Below are 15,286 nucleotides of genomic sequence, written 5' to 3' on the forward strand. Positions count from 1 at the left end.
GCCACTGAAAACTGTGTTGTAGCAAACTATCGAATATTTGGGGGAAGGTTTGTGATCTTCCTAAGAAAAAAAGTGCCAGTATACTCCAGTACTTGTTTTAAAAATGTTTTAAATTACACACACATGCAAAGACAAAATGAAGAGACAATTAAACACTATGTTATTTAAACATGTTTTCACCTTTAAGTCTTTCTGCATTTTCCACAGTGGGCAAGTATTTCCTTTGTAATAAGCAAAAGAGATAATAAAATCATATCTTATATTCATTTGGTATTTATGGTTTCCAAGGATTTTGTGCATAATACTTTCACCTGATCCTCATAACAGTTCTGTGAATCAGGTAGAACAGTTATTTCCATTTTATAGATCTGGAAACTGAGGCTCAGAGCAGATCAGGAACTTGAACAATGCAGTGCCTGGCTTGTAAGTCACCGAGCCGGGGTAGAACCCTAATCTGCTGCCTTCTAGTCTTAGTGTTCTCTCCTCTGCCTATCAGGAGGTTGAGACAAGCCAGTCAGTGGACTCTGCCACCTCGTAATCGAGACCCTAACTCACGTCACTGCCTCAGGGATGCTTACCCTGATGCCCTAGGTGAGACCACATTCCTTTGTTATGTGCTCTCTGAACTGAGTTCATTCTTCTCTGTGCTGTCCAATAAAGTAGCCACTAGCCACCTGTGGCTATTTAAGTTTGAATTTAAGATAATAAAAATTAAATGAAATTAAACCTTTGGTTCTTCAGTCACACTAGTCACCTGCTAAGTTCACACTGGCCATATGTAGCTATGCTGTAACCATGTATACCCATCACCACAGAAAGGTCCAGGCAGGGCTGTTCTGGATTGCTTATCTCCCTGTATAGTCATACATTGGTTTGCACAGTTATTTTTGGATTCATGTCTGTTCCTGGCACTAAATCGTGAAGTCCACTAGGGCAAGGGTCACGTCTGATTTGCTTCCCTCTGTATCCCCAGTGCATCCCTCTGTATCCCCAGTCTTGATTCATAGAAGTTGATCAATAAGTGTCTGTTGAATGCTCTCTACTGCTTTAGGATTCTGCCCACATGCCTTAGTGTGGCTCCTCAGGTCCTGCACACAGCAGTCCTGTCTCCCTCACCAAGCTCCCTCCAAACACTGTCTTCCTTGTCTTCAACCAACCAGTTAATCTCTTTCTGTTCCTTGCTCACTCCCTCTTGCCATGGGGCCTTCTGGGTGCTGTTTACTCTCCCTGTAACACTCTTTCCCCACCACAGGTTTTCCTTCATATCTAAGGGTAAAAGCTTACATGTCTCTTCCCCTAGGCAGCCTTCCCTGTCTCCCAGCATCTGGGCTAGATGGTCCTCCTCACGCTCTCATAGCCCCCTGTGCCCTGCCCACCCCCACTTAGCATGCTGTAATGTAATGATCTCATGAGATCTTTATCTCTCTGGCTAGATTGTAAGCCCCATGGGGGCAGAGGCTGTGTCTTTCTTACTCACCATCATATCCCTTTGTGCCTAGATCAGTGCCTGGCACAAAGGAATCAATTGGTCAAAAATGTTTACTGGGAGCCTACTATGTGCCAGGACCATGCTGGACACTGGGCATACATTAGTGGACAAAAGAGACATGGTTCTGACTCTGATGGGTTTCTCCATCTTTAGAGCCTTACAGAATGTTTGTTGAGTGAGTGAAAGAATGTGTCTGATGAGATTGGCCTGTCTCAGGAAAAGTGATTTCTCTGATCCTACAGCTATGGGAGCAAAGTCACAGGGGACACGGGAGGGGTCTCTGCACCGAATGGACACCAGTCGCTAGAGCAATGGTTCCCATGTTGGGGAACTGGGGAGACTGGGAAGAGGCATCTCCCATGGAATGTGTGTTTAAATGACTGGGTGTCTTTTTGAGATTTTAAATCCCTGCCCCCTTTGAGAATCACTGTTGGAGCATTCCTGATTGTAATAGACATTGTTTATTGAACATCTACTATGTGTCATTTAAAAGATCGCCTGTGACACACTTGCACTCCATTCTCTAAACCACCCTACAAGGATGGTACAATGTCACCTCATTTTATAGGTGAGGACACAGAGAAGTAGAGCAACTTGCCTGAGGTTGCCCAGATAACGAGAGGCAGAGCCAGGATTTGCACTTGAGTAGCCCATCTTCTGATATGTGCTGTTAATCACTAAGCTAATGCCTGATGAAAGGACACTGCATGTCTTATGTGGGTTGGGGCAGGAAAAAGAGAGATTGAGAAACACTCAGGTGGAGAGTCAGCTCAGAACTCAGAGATTCCTTCCATCTCCAAGGCTGACTGTGGGTTGGGGAGAGGAGGTCAGGGAAAGCCTCTCTTTAAAATATTGTTTAAGCTGAGATATGGGTGATGAGTTGAAGTTACTTGGTTAAAGGGAATGACTAAAGGGATTCTAGGTAGAGGGTTTGGCACATGCAAAGGTCCTGTGGTAGGAAGGAGCATGAGGAATAATGGGGAATGACAGAAGGCCAGCATGGCTGAACTGCAGAGCAAAGCAGGAGAGCAGCTCAGGCAGAGTTGGAGAGATTGGGGGCCAGAACATACAGAGCCTGAAGGGATGGTGACCATGTTTGCTGGGGACAGTCCTGGTTTTCTTGCCAAATTCAGAAGAGTGTCCCCTTTTACTCCCAACACTGTCTTGGTGTGGATTATACAATATAACATCACCCTTCTAGGTCTTGTTGAGGAATTTTTTCTTACTCAAAAACATGGGATGCCACAAACAGGTTTTCAGTGGATGAGATCCTCCACTGACAGGGTCAGATTTATGTTTCCCAGGTAAGTCTGGCTGCAGTGAGGAGAATGGTCTAGGGTCGGGGGTCAAGCATGCAGGCAGCAAGCCAATTAGGAGGCAGTTGCTACAGTGGTGAAGGAAAAGTTGTCCTTCATTACCAGTGGCACGGACTCCTCCCTTCCACGTCACTCTCCCCAAAGAAAGTTCCAGAACTGAGGTTTAAAGGAGGACGACTGCTCTCCACCCGTGAGTTGGCCAGGTCTAGAACTGCCTGGTGACTCATTGCCAGGGGGCTTGTGGCATGCAGCCTCAGGGTGAGTGAAAGCCCTAGTGGGATTTCCTGAAAGGCCAAGGAGTCATTCCTGCTCTGGAAAAACAAACATAGGTCTCCCCTTAGGTCACCCCTAGGCCAGCTAGCGCACGGCTGAGGGCTGCTCATCGAGGCTGTCCATATGAGGGGCCAGCTGTAGGGCTGGTTTGCTCTGCCAGGGCTGTCCGATGGGTGTTGTTGACAGGGATGATTCTAGTAGTGGGCACTCATTTTCCTAGAGCCTGTTTTGGATTTCAGATGAGACACTGGGGTTACGAGGGATGCTCCCAAACCCCTCTGTGCTCGCTCTCTCACCCTCTTTCTCTGTGTTTATCTTTCTCTCTCCCTGGAGCTTCTACTTTGTTTCAAACTGTGTTAAAATACTCTTTGTACCCCACTCACTAGCCTATTAAAACTTCCTGGGCCTGGCTGTTTTTTCAAAGCATCGCAGGTCTTTGCCTTTGCTTGGTGAAATGAAAACAAAATTATTCTTGTGGAACAATTTACATTAGGTGCGACCTAAGGAAGCGGCTTGCAGAACTGAGGGCTCATTTGGAAGGAGCCAGGGCCTGAAGGGGGGAGAGAGCAGAGCCAGCAGACTGCACATTCTCAGCGGGCGGGGAGGGAGGGGCCGAGGTCGTAAATGCCTCAAGCAGCTGGCGTGGCTGGAATAAGTCACAGCACGAATTGATGACCCTTTTTAGTATTTCTATACCACCAGAATTGTTTTTTTAATCCAGAATTATGTAGCTCTTTAACCAGGTACTTCTCTCTTTAGCTCCTTTTATCTTCCCCCCATCCCTCCTGCTCTTAATGTTTTTTCTCTATTTCAAGTTTTTACTGCTTGCCTGACCCCAGCCAGGGCCTCCACTTTCTCTGGTACCTGCCCACCGTGCATGTTTGGGTTTTAAATGAACCATCACAGCAAGAAACAAAGGTTTCCAGCTCATTTCCCTCTTAATGCGGTAACTCCCTCCCCAGGCTGGGAGTTGCAGCTCAGCCCTTCCTAACAGGCCTAGCTCAGAACTGTGTCTGAGGCCCCGGGGCCCATCAGGCGGCTCTATTCCCAGCCGAGCCAGGTAGTTTCTGCTTCTGCGTTATGACAAGTTAGTACCAAAATGAGTCTCTGAGTCCCTCACCCCAGTCCTCCCTAGTCACAGGAGGAGAAACTGAAGCCCAGAGAGGTGACAGGTAGAGGATGAAGCCCCACCCCTAGGTGCCAGACTCCCACCCCAGTGCTCTTTTCCTATTGGGGAAGAAATGGGGTCTGGAGGGCAAACCATCCTGGCCTCCTTGTGGCACATGCTCAGGACTTCACGGAAGCTCACAGGACCCATGTTGTTTGTTTTCTTAGGAAATAGGGTGCTGATGGAGGGTGAGGATTTGGCTGGCAAAATAGCTGAGTGTGTGGATCTGGGCCAGGTGCTGCAGATGCCAATCGCACCAGGCAAGCAATGTAAAGGGTGATAGACAACAGGGAATGGCAGAGACTATGGCAAACTGAAGACTGCATGTCTCAGCTAAAGGAGGCAGCTGCTGCCAAGGGCCAGCATGTTGTTGACACAGAGGAGGGAGGACCCACCCAGCATGGCCTGATTTCAGACTTTTCAAGATGAACCAGAAATCTGGACTTCAAAAAATATAAAATCCAATTTTTAAATATTGGTTGTATTAAAATATGAAACCCTGAGCTGGTCAGACAAAAATGCTTGTATGTCCTGAGTTCAGGCTATTCTTACGTGGACTGAAGGCAGCCTCTGCTGTAGGCACATTGACCAGGGTGGGTGCTTTGATGGGGACAAGGTGATAGAGGGCAAGGATGCAAAGTGCTGCTGCCCTCCTGAAACAACTTCTCCTGTAAAGGAAAAGAAATTTTACCAGAGGAATGACGTGGCATTTCTGTTTTAAGAGTGCAGGGCTAAGTTTCATGGTGGTAGAACTTTCTATGCTATCCAGGCAGTGAGGGGTTAAGAGGGACCTTATTATAGGGACTGACAGGACTCCCAATCCAACTGAATTTTAATGAATTGAGTGCTTACTACATTTCAGGCATTACACATTCGGTCATTTAATCCTCACAGTGGCCATAGGGGGTAGATATTACCTTTTTCTTAATGGATGAAGAAATAGAGGCTCAAAGAGGTTAAAGAACTTGCCCAAGGACACATAGTAGGTGATTTTCTCTATCACAATGCTTCCCTTTCCAATGGTTGCCACCCAAAAAGCACATGCACCCAGAAGCACACCCATTCTATATACAGACACATAAAACCTTAAAAAGTTTTTCTGTTTTGGTTCCTAAGGCTTCTGTAAAAAAACTGCCCTCATACCTTACACAGTTTTTCATTAGTTATAACTGTGGGTGAGCTCACCTTTCCCATGAACTTACTGGCAGTTTACCAGCTTGGCAAAGGTGTCAGCGAGGGTCCGTTGTGGCTTTATTCTCATTCCCAGCTCCCAGAGAAGACACGCTCAGCCTGGGAAGAAGCCAGGAAATGAGCAGCAGGCAAGGAGTGAGCCCAGAACACAAGCCAGCCTTTCTGCTCTCACTCCTGTCCTTTCCCTCCATGACAGAATAGGTCAGGCCTGTCACCCCCAGCACTCTGTCCCTTCTTCAGCCGCAGCCACAAGCCCAGGCACAGGGTCAGGTGCATGGTGGGGGCTCTGCACGCATCTGCCTGCGTGTTTGATTATAGTCAGTGTATGATCTGAAGCTCAGAGGAGAATTATCTGTCAGATTTTTGTGAGGAAGGCACACTGTGTTTTTTTAGGCAAAATCAATTTACTAGGGGCGGAAGTGCCCTGGAGTTAGCCTAAGTAAGCGCAAGAATATTCTAAGGCTATGGGCCTGTTGGACTCCAAGTAAAATTTGGACAAAAAGGCCACAGGAAAAGGGGACCAGGCTGCTCTCAGGACAATGACAGCAGATTTCCCTGACTTGCATTAGTGCTTGGCCTAGTGAATCTCCACTTCTGACCTGCTCCCGTCTGTGGCTGCATCTGAAAGTTTCCATTTCAAATTCCCAGAAGTGGCAAACTAAAGGCCTTTGCGCGGGTGAGATGGCCATCTCTGATTGAATCAGCTGTGCAAGGGTGCCCCCAAATGTTTGGTGCCCCCTATTATTTTATGATAATATTATTATTACAGCTAAGATTTGATCAGAATGCACAGAAGGAGTGAAGTCATCCTTCTCGGTGCTTGTCCTCAAATGCCTCCAGCCTAAATTGTTACAATTTTAACTTAATTTAAAAAAGCACAGTATGCACTTGCTAGGGCTAAAGCCAAGTGATTCACCCTCCATGGGACAAAAACTGAACTTGGAAGGAAATCAGAGGGGCAGAGTCAGGATTCTAACCTGTCAAGAATAACCGGGTTTAGATTTCAGCTCCGACCCTGGATGATCCTAATTTCTTTTGGAAAAATTGATAACAATGTAGGATGAGAGATGCAGTTGCAGCAAATCTCTGAAGGCCTGTAGTGACCTTCAATGACCCTGTAGTGAAGTTAAAAACACCCAGGACAGTGACTGGCTGATTATACATGCTCAATAAATGGTAATTGTGATTGTCAATTCCTGAAGGCAGAGACCACCTTTTACCTAGAACTAAATGCACAATAAAGTTGTTAACTGAATAACAGAGAACCCACCATACCCTACTGAGGGCAGAAAGGGGCTTACATAGAATGGACTTGGTGAGAGAAGAACAGAGATATAGGCTGGACTGGCAGAAAAGAAGACTGGAAAGAAATGGCCCAGCTTTTCAAAAAAACTAGTGAGTCTAACTGGTATGCTAAGAAAGAAGAGAAAATGGAATCATATAAAATGCTCAGTTAAAACCACAAAAGAGAATGAGTGGAAGACAAAAATAGGAACAAAGAATAAGGGCAACAAATAGAAAACAGTAACAAATATGGTGGATACTAACCCAACTGTATCGATAATCCATTTGAATGTCAGCGGCCTAAAAGCACCAGTTAAAAGCCAGAGATTGCCACAGTGCATCAAAAACCAAGACCCAGCTATATGTTGTCTGCAAGAAACTAAAAAAATACAAAGATGCAGATAGATAAAAAATACATGGATGGAGGAAAATATACCACACTAACACTAATCAAAAGAAAGCCAGAATAGCTATATTAATCTCAGAGCAGACTTCAAATTAAGGAAAGTTATCAGGGATAATGATGGGTAATGATGATTGTGAGTTTGAGAAATCTCAGTGTGTCTCCAAACTCAGTGCTTCAGAAAAGCCTTCTCAGAAAGGCCAGAACAGCCTTTTGACAAAAATCTGAAATCACAGAGCATCCCTGGGAAGCTATCAGACTGCGTTTTCTGTGCCTTGGGGAGACGGGCCAGGTGGGTATCGAGCAGACTGGATGCGGGCTCCACGGCAGGCCCAGGTGCAGTTCCAGGCCAGGAGTTTCAGGGTCCTCTGCGCACCTGCCCCCTCTCCTGGGAGCTTGGAGAAGACGGGTTCCGGCGGGAAGGCCTGCTGCTGGGAACCTGGGTTCCCTGGTTGAGAGGGGCTGCAGTGGCGGGAGGCAGGGCCTGGGGCCCAGGGCTCTGCTCTACCCCCAGGAGGAGCCACAGAGCCAAAGCTGGGCCTGGAGGCAGCAGGAGCCAATCCCAGCTCTTCTGGGCAGGGCTTCCTGCAGCAGGGGCAGGGGGCAGGGGCAGCATCGGGTCCTCCCATGCCTGACTGGCCCCTGTGCCTGAAGGATGACTGCCTTTTCACCCGGGGGTGGGGGTTGGGGGGGATAAACATATGTCCTCTGGAGACAGAGCTACAGTTGAATCTCAGCAACACCTCACGTTAGTATATGACCTTGAGCATGTTCCTCTCTGAGTCTCAGTTTTTCTCATCTGTGAAATGGGAATAATAGCATAGGGGTGGGGAAGGGGTAAATGGGTGACAGACGTCAGCCCTGCCTGCCTAGCCAGGGAGCCTCGCCAGAGCACAGCCTCACCTCCTGCCCCCCATGAGCTCTCAGGGCAGCTGGGCACTGCATTGGCCTGCTGGCAGGGGGCCTGAAGGGCTTCTGCAGTTTCATCTTCAGGCTTCACATACATTCACCCATTTCTGCTCCCTGGTGAGCTTATACATCAAGCTTCTAGCGTCCTGGTGAAGCACCCAGATTCTGGAGTTGGAATGCCTGGGTCTTCATCCCGGTTGGCTACTCAGTAGCTGTGTGGCTTTGGGCTTATTATTTAATCTCTTTGTACCAAAAAAAAAGGTAACATCCTCCCTCCACTTTTTAGCACTAGTATTCAGGAGAAAATGAATTCATATGTGTAAGGTCCTGAGAAGAGTACCCAGGCCTTCGAGAGCCTTCGAGAGCCTGCTCCTCCCCTCCAAAGGCCTGAGGGGGCAGCTGGGAAGCAAGGGCCTTTCTTCTGAGCCTGTTTCCCTCCAGATCCTGCCCTGGCAGCAGTCGGGGTCCTAGCAGGAGCCAACAGGAGGCAGAGCCTGGAGGCTGGAGGGGGTGTGGGCCCCCCGTTATGGGCTCGGTGGGTGTTTGCTCAGCCCTCTGGGAGCCCATCCAGGTGTAAGGGGCGCACAGTTGGCTAATTAAGCTGAAAGCAGCATATTAAGGTGCCAGGGAGCAAATCAAAGCATCTGTTCCCCTCAGATCCTCAACTGCCTCCTTTGATCAGGTGCTTTGCCAGAGAGGGGCCCCTCCTTCCGGCTGAAGACCAGTGGAGGGACCGAGGGCAGGCACTCAGGGGAAGCGGTGGCAGGGACTTTCTCCTCCTCCCTTCTGCGTGCCGCTCTTCAGCACTGGGCTTTTTACTTAGCTTTTTACTTTTGGGGGAGCCTGTCCTGTTTCTATTTGGGAATGGCCTGCAGATCTGACTTTCTTTTAACATAGTCGACACAGTTTGCAGCCTCCTTCGCCCTCCCCTGCTTCATTTATTTGTTGATTTTTACCTTGTAAAGAGAGCTGCTTCCCCTGCCCCGTCTAAGGGGGACATCAAGCCCGTGGTCTGGATCATTGAGGGGGATAAACAATACCAAATTTTAACAAAACCCCTGCTTTTGGCCTCGTGTGTCTGGGTAACTCAGGCCAGCAGAGTTCAGATGCAAGCAGTGTTCAGCTTCTCTCAGGGACACCTGAGGCAAAAACCAAAGGAAGTTCAAAACCATTTATTTGGTTTGTAGTGAAGTCAGAGACTGGACACATATTCACTAACATTCAGTGTGTTCCCAGCCCTTTCTGCCACCCAGCTGAGGACAGAATGGGGCGGCAGGAGGAAATGGTCACATATTGAACATTTATTAAATAAAATTCCATGAGCAATCGGTTTTCTATCTTCTTATTTGTATTACTGATCATAATAAAAGCTAGTATTTATGGAGTGCTTATATGTGCCAGGTATTGTTCTAAGTACTGTTTTACTCACCTATTTTTATATTCTCTGTGATTCAAAGGATAACTGACTTCAAAGTTACATTCTCAAACTCAGGTCTCTGACCCAAGCCTATGTCATTGTCTCATCCTATTTTATATATCTGAAATGAGTTAGCAGTCCTCCTAATAACGGCTATTACTACCATCTTCCCTAACAGGTAGGAAACTAAGTAAAGTGCAGGAAGGCGAAATAAATTAGGTGGCTGGTTAAGAATACTCCTGCTGCAGGGCTCCTGCTGCTGTTACTAGAGCAGTGTCAGTTGCTCACCAAAGACGCTAATTTGCGTCAGTTCTGGTGCTTCTTGAGAGCGTGACGTTTCACTGTTGCGTTTACTGTTGTGCACCTAGTTCCAAGAGCAGTTGCCTGCATGATAACTCCCTGCTGAATGGGTCAGTTCCAAAGCCACGCACATTTGGCTCCTCCTCACAGCTATAACCTTTGGGCAGGGCTGTCCAGGCAGGGAGGTTCCCAGTCCTCCCAGGATGCCTGCCCCACCCCATATAGGCTTGCCCTGTCGGGCAGCCTCAGACCTGCCTTTCACTGTTTACAGTGTACCTTCCAATTTGGAAGACATGCAAGGAAAGAGGTGAAATGAAGATATGCCAAAGAATTAAAACCTCACCCATGCTTTCTGAATTTTAACCTTCAGAAATACTTGGGGACCACTATGATTTAATGTTTCCACCAAGGTCCAGGAAGTGTGTGAATATATATATAAATATATATTAAATCTAAATCAGTATTCCACAAGTGGTGAGCTTCTGTGATGCCCTGAGTCATGATACATCAAAAGAAAGGTATATTACATGAAATAAAAAAGAAGCATTTTATTCTCTGTGCCATCCCTTGTCTGCCACACGTGATCTCTAAGGAAGGGGTGGGTCTGTGTGTTTCAGGGTTTCCTCATGCTCTGTTGGTTGTTTGAACCCCGGGGGTGATCTGTTCCTCTCTGAGCCTGTCCAGCATCTTTCTCTGGACAGCTGTCTCTCTGCCTGCCGGGGTACCCTCTGTGCTCTCGGGAAGCCTGGGAAATAATTGCAGAGTTCTTCTGCTAGTCTCAACAGGGATTAGGTTCTCCCAGCTGGCTTTTTGGGGTGGTGGAATGAGACATACTCTAGCTCAGTCATGAGCGGGCTGCACTTGGGCAAGTCATTAAGCCATTATTATTTCTATTTTTAACTTGAGAAGGAGATACTGAAATCCAGCCCTTAGAGTTGCTAGATGAGGACAGAGTCAAAATAGATTCTGCTTTTCCACTGATGAACCCTAACTCCAGATGACACTGACCTTGAGCCTGGGGTGGGGTTGGGGCATCTGGGAGTGTAGCCCTAATCCTAAAACTGTCTAGTCTATGTTAACCATTCCTGCAGAGTTTGCATTGTATTATTTTGATATAAAAGGATGCTGTCTACTCCCCACACATTTAGATGGAGAATCAACATTTCAGGATGATGATGTATTGAGTGTACCCCACAAAGCTTGGTGACCTGTGGCATCATATGCCTGTCACCACTATGCATTCCACTTCTCTGTCAAAGGCGGGAGCGTTTGAGAAAGTGTGAGCACAATGCCTGGTGCTTGGTAAGGCCTCTTCAGTGTTGCTTCAAAATAACCTCTGGAACAAAGGCCGAAGAAGTCAGCAGGTAAAGGGCTCTCTGGAGAACACCTGTTTGCCCTTCTCCTGGCCCCATCCTGCTGCCCCTCTGCTTTTCTGTGGTTCCTGTCCCCCTCCTGGGGTCCAAGCACTTGCTGCTTATTGAGTTTGTCAGCATTTCCCCCACGGATCTCAAACTGACTAATTAGCCAAGCCCGCCTGATTGCTGAAGCCACAGGGCACTGCCAGGCCAGCACTTCTGCACATGGCATCTGCTGAGGAAAAGCAAGGCTGAGCCTTCAACCCCGGCTTGTCTGCAAGGGACGGGTATGTGCGGCTTGCGTGTAGGTGGGCTCTGGGGCCTGAGAGGTGTGGCGTGGCCTCCGCTCATGCAGCCAGCAGATACTTCCCTGGATGGTCAGGACTGGTCGGAACACTTGGGAGAACTTAAACCGAAGAGTCTCATCAGGAGTGTGGGTAACTTAGAAGGACAGCAGCATCGGGTAACTGAAACTAATGCTGTCATTTCGATGCAAATTTCATTAATTTTCTTTTCACCATCTAAGGTGGCCTTTTGGTTTGAAAGAAATCAAGATCAGTCAAAAAAAAGAAAGGTCAGGCTGGGCATCTGTTAGATCTTTCTGCCTCTCTCATGCATTTAATGTAAGTTTCTTCAGGTTGATGCACCCTGAGGTTAAAAGTGGGTCATGTCCCCAGGATCTCCTATGCTTTCTCTGTGTGCACTACTTCCTGCTAATGCAGGACCCCAAGCCTTGCCAAAGCCCTTGGAGGGTTCTGGGGTATACCCTGTGTGTATACACACACACATCTTCAAACTTAAGAAAAAGGAGTCCCTTTATATTTTTTAAATAAAGTAGAGTATTGTAAAATAATTTCACCATGGGGGGTTGATTTCCTCTAAGGGTCCATAATCTTTCCCTGGGGTCCCCAAATTGGATGTCTGCAGGAGTAGGGCAGATAACCGTTGTGTGACTCAGATTGTGGAAGGACATTGAGGAATGGTACACATCCCATGTCTAAAGGCAGTCAAAGTCCATCCTTAGGAAACTGCTGGCCAAACATGCATGGGGTCTTCTGAGCAGGAAACCAGCAGGCTCTTGGACCCCACCTTGCCCTGCTGCAGGCACCCCTGGCCTCCCCCTCTCCTGCTCCTTTCATGCGGGGTGACTGCAGCATGCTGACTCTCTCATCAGCTTCCTTCATCATTCAATTAGGCTTCGAGTTCTTCAAATGCTGGGGAGAGCAGATGTGGACTTAAGTTTCAGCTCCACCTATTCCTGGCCGTATGGCCTGGCTATTTAAATTCTCTGAGCTCCAGTTTCCTGAGCTGTAAAACTGGGATAATAATACCTTCTTCATGGGTTAAGGATACAGTGATGACACGCAGCATTTAGCACAGTGCTGAGCATATTACAGGGTTAATAAATGCTAGTTATTATTCTTGTTGTTACTATTTAACATTCATTCATTCATGAGACCTTATCCTCTGTGTCTGTACATGCCTGTTCCCTGACATGGAGTAGGAGCACAGTGTGTGTTAGTTGAATGAATCAAAGGCAACAAATTCCTCCTTAGGTCACAGGACTTGCTAGGAGTCAGGGCTCACCCTGCTTGGGTCAGAGGCAGGATTTGGAGCATGGGCATCTGGTAGGGCTAGATAGCTGGCCACTGGGTTCATCTGGGTCCTTGGCTGCATTCTGAGTCCTGCCTTGACTACGTCCATATTGGTTAGGACCCCTCGTGTCAATTCATGGAGTAGAGAGGCTCAGGGCCAGCTCTGCAGACCTCTGTGGTTGCATAGGCATTAGAAGACAGAGGCTATTTAAATGCCTTGGGCATTTTCAACCTCTTTTCTTCTTATGGAAACCCCTTGGTGGATGTGGGGGCTGATCAGCTCTTCCATCCTGCCTCCTGTCTCTCAAACTCCTGCACTGACCCAAGAGCCTCCTGCAGCTACAGTCCTGCCTCCTTTAGAGCAGCCGTTCCCTGGTAGCTCCATACCTCTACCTTCTGTCTTCCCCTTCCTTTCTTTCTCCACTAATGATTTTTGAGTTAACAAGGTTTTTCCCCAGTCTTTAATTACATGAATTGGTATCAAATTTAGTAACTACCCAGCTAACTATTTATATATCATGGGGCTTCTCAGCTCTTCCTCCCAAAGTTCTTCCATGACCCCTTGATTTTTCACTTCTGCAACAAACAAAGTATGTCTCAGGCAAGATGGTTATTTCCCTAATAAGGAGCCTCAGTACGTGAAGAGACACTGCTGTTGAATGTGAATAATTAACAAAAACATTGTGAGGATCCTTGGCCTTAAGACCAAGTGGTTGGCAGCTCGGCTGATGCTCATCTGGGGTTATCTAGTATTCTGTGGGGTTTTCTTGTTCTTAAAATGGAATCGAATAATAATGATGCCTGCAAGGAAGAGTTCCTTCTTGTCAATCACATTGATCCCACAATTCTACATCTCCATTGATTTATTAAGTCCTTCATGAACATTTGCTGAACTCACTATTGTGCTGTTGGCTCTAGGGAAGTGGTGGGGGGAGCTTTAAAAGAACAGAGGCTCAAACCCCACCCCAGGATCTCTGGGCATCCAAAGCTGTCATCTACCAGGTCCTCACAGGCAGCCAGGGCTGAGCACCATGGCTCTGGAAGAAAGGGAGGAGACTGTGTGTTCCTCACCTTCCAGAAGCTTGGTGCTGTACTCAGAGCAGCTGCTGCCTGCTGCACAGTGCTGGCACTCCTGCCGTCATGATCTCCCCAGTTTTTTGCCTTAATGAGTTTCTTAAATCCTAAGCATAGATGCAGATTCTGAGGCCTGGAATCAAAGTTATTCAGCCAGGAGTGGCAGGGCTGGCCTTGAACCTAAATCTCTCTGGCTACAAAACCCACACTTTTATACCTTTTCAAGTTATTTATGCCAGGAAAAGACACCAGACCTGGATAATTAAATGCCAATCCTTGATTCTAGTTCAGAAAGTGTTTAGAACTAATGGGAGAAGATGAATGATATTTGGAATATTCAGCCACGATTTTGCTGAGGAGGTGAGATTGAAGTGGACTTGACCCATCCCTGTGATAAGCTGGGAGAGCATAAACTGATCATGAGAGCATTTCCCAGACTTGACTTACACTTTGATCATAAGCAGGTGTGCTCTGAGGAGAAGAAGGTAGATGGAGTTGATAATTCACTTCCCAGGCTGGGCCTCCTGGAATCTGTAATCCTCCATGGGGTTATTTGCATCTTCAGCTTTGCAAGTTTAGAACTTCACCTTTTTCAATTGGCCAGGCATTGAGGTTCTGGGGAATGGATTGGCTGTGGCCAAACAGGACTCTGTTCCCAGGGGAGTGAGACATGTAGCAGAGTGCTGATGTGGAAATTTAGAACAGAAAGCTCTCTGGCCACACATGCCTGCGGGAAGCATCGACTCTCGGTGGGTGGAGGGGGTGGATGGGGATGGGGAGAAGGCCCCCCTCATAGATCAGATACTGCCGGGGAGCCCAGAAGAGGAGCAAAGAGGGTTGGATATTCACCAGGAATATTGCCTTCTCTTTATCCTGAAGATATTTTTGCCTCGTTCAGAAGTTTTGTTATTAGAATCAGACCTCCTTTCAACTGGGCAGGGATACCTGAAAACATTTCTTTTGTGTGTCTGCACGCCATCCTATACATTATGGCAACTTTATTAAGATAATTTATAATTAATCAGATAAAACTTACCTGATTGATTACACCTCTACCCTTAATGGGTCTTTATTTTTTATCGTGGCAAAATATACATAACAGAAAATTTGCCATCTTAACCTTTATAACTATGCAGTTTTGTGGCATTAAGTACATTCACATTTTGCACCATCACCATTATTCACCTCCAGAATTGTTTTCTTCTTCCCAAACTGAAACTCTGCACCCATGAAACATTCCCTGCCCATTTTCTCCTCCCCCAACCCCCTGCATCCCTGATGGAACTCGAGACACCCTAGGAACTCTTCAGTGTGTGTCAGGCTGACCGGGGTCTGTTTCAGCAGGAGTCCTAGACCTTCCCTTCATAGATGCGTCTGGAGGGAGGTCTGGGGGCCTGAGTTTCTGTGATTCCGAAGCACAAGGTCCATGGGCCTTAGAGCTTGAGGATAGCATTCACTTGACCCTGGTACACCAACTCCTGCCGGCCCTAAAAGCCCACCTCCACCTAAAAC

This window comes from Manis pentadactyla, chromosome 8 (assembly GCF_030020395.1).
Source record: "Manis pentadactyla isolate mManPen7 chromosome 8, mManPen7.hap1, whole genome shotgun sequence".
Classification (NCBI taxonomy): Eukaryota; Metazoa; Chordata; class Mammalia; order Pholidota; family Manidae; genus Manis; species Manis pentadactyla.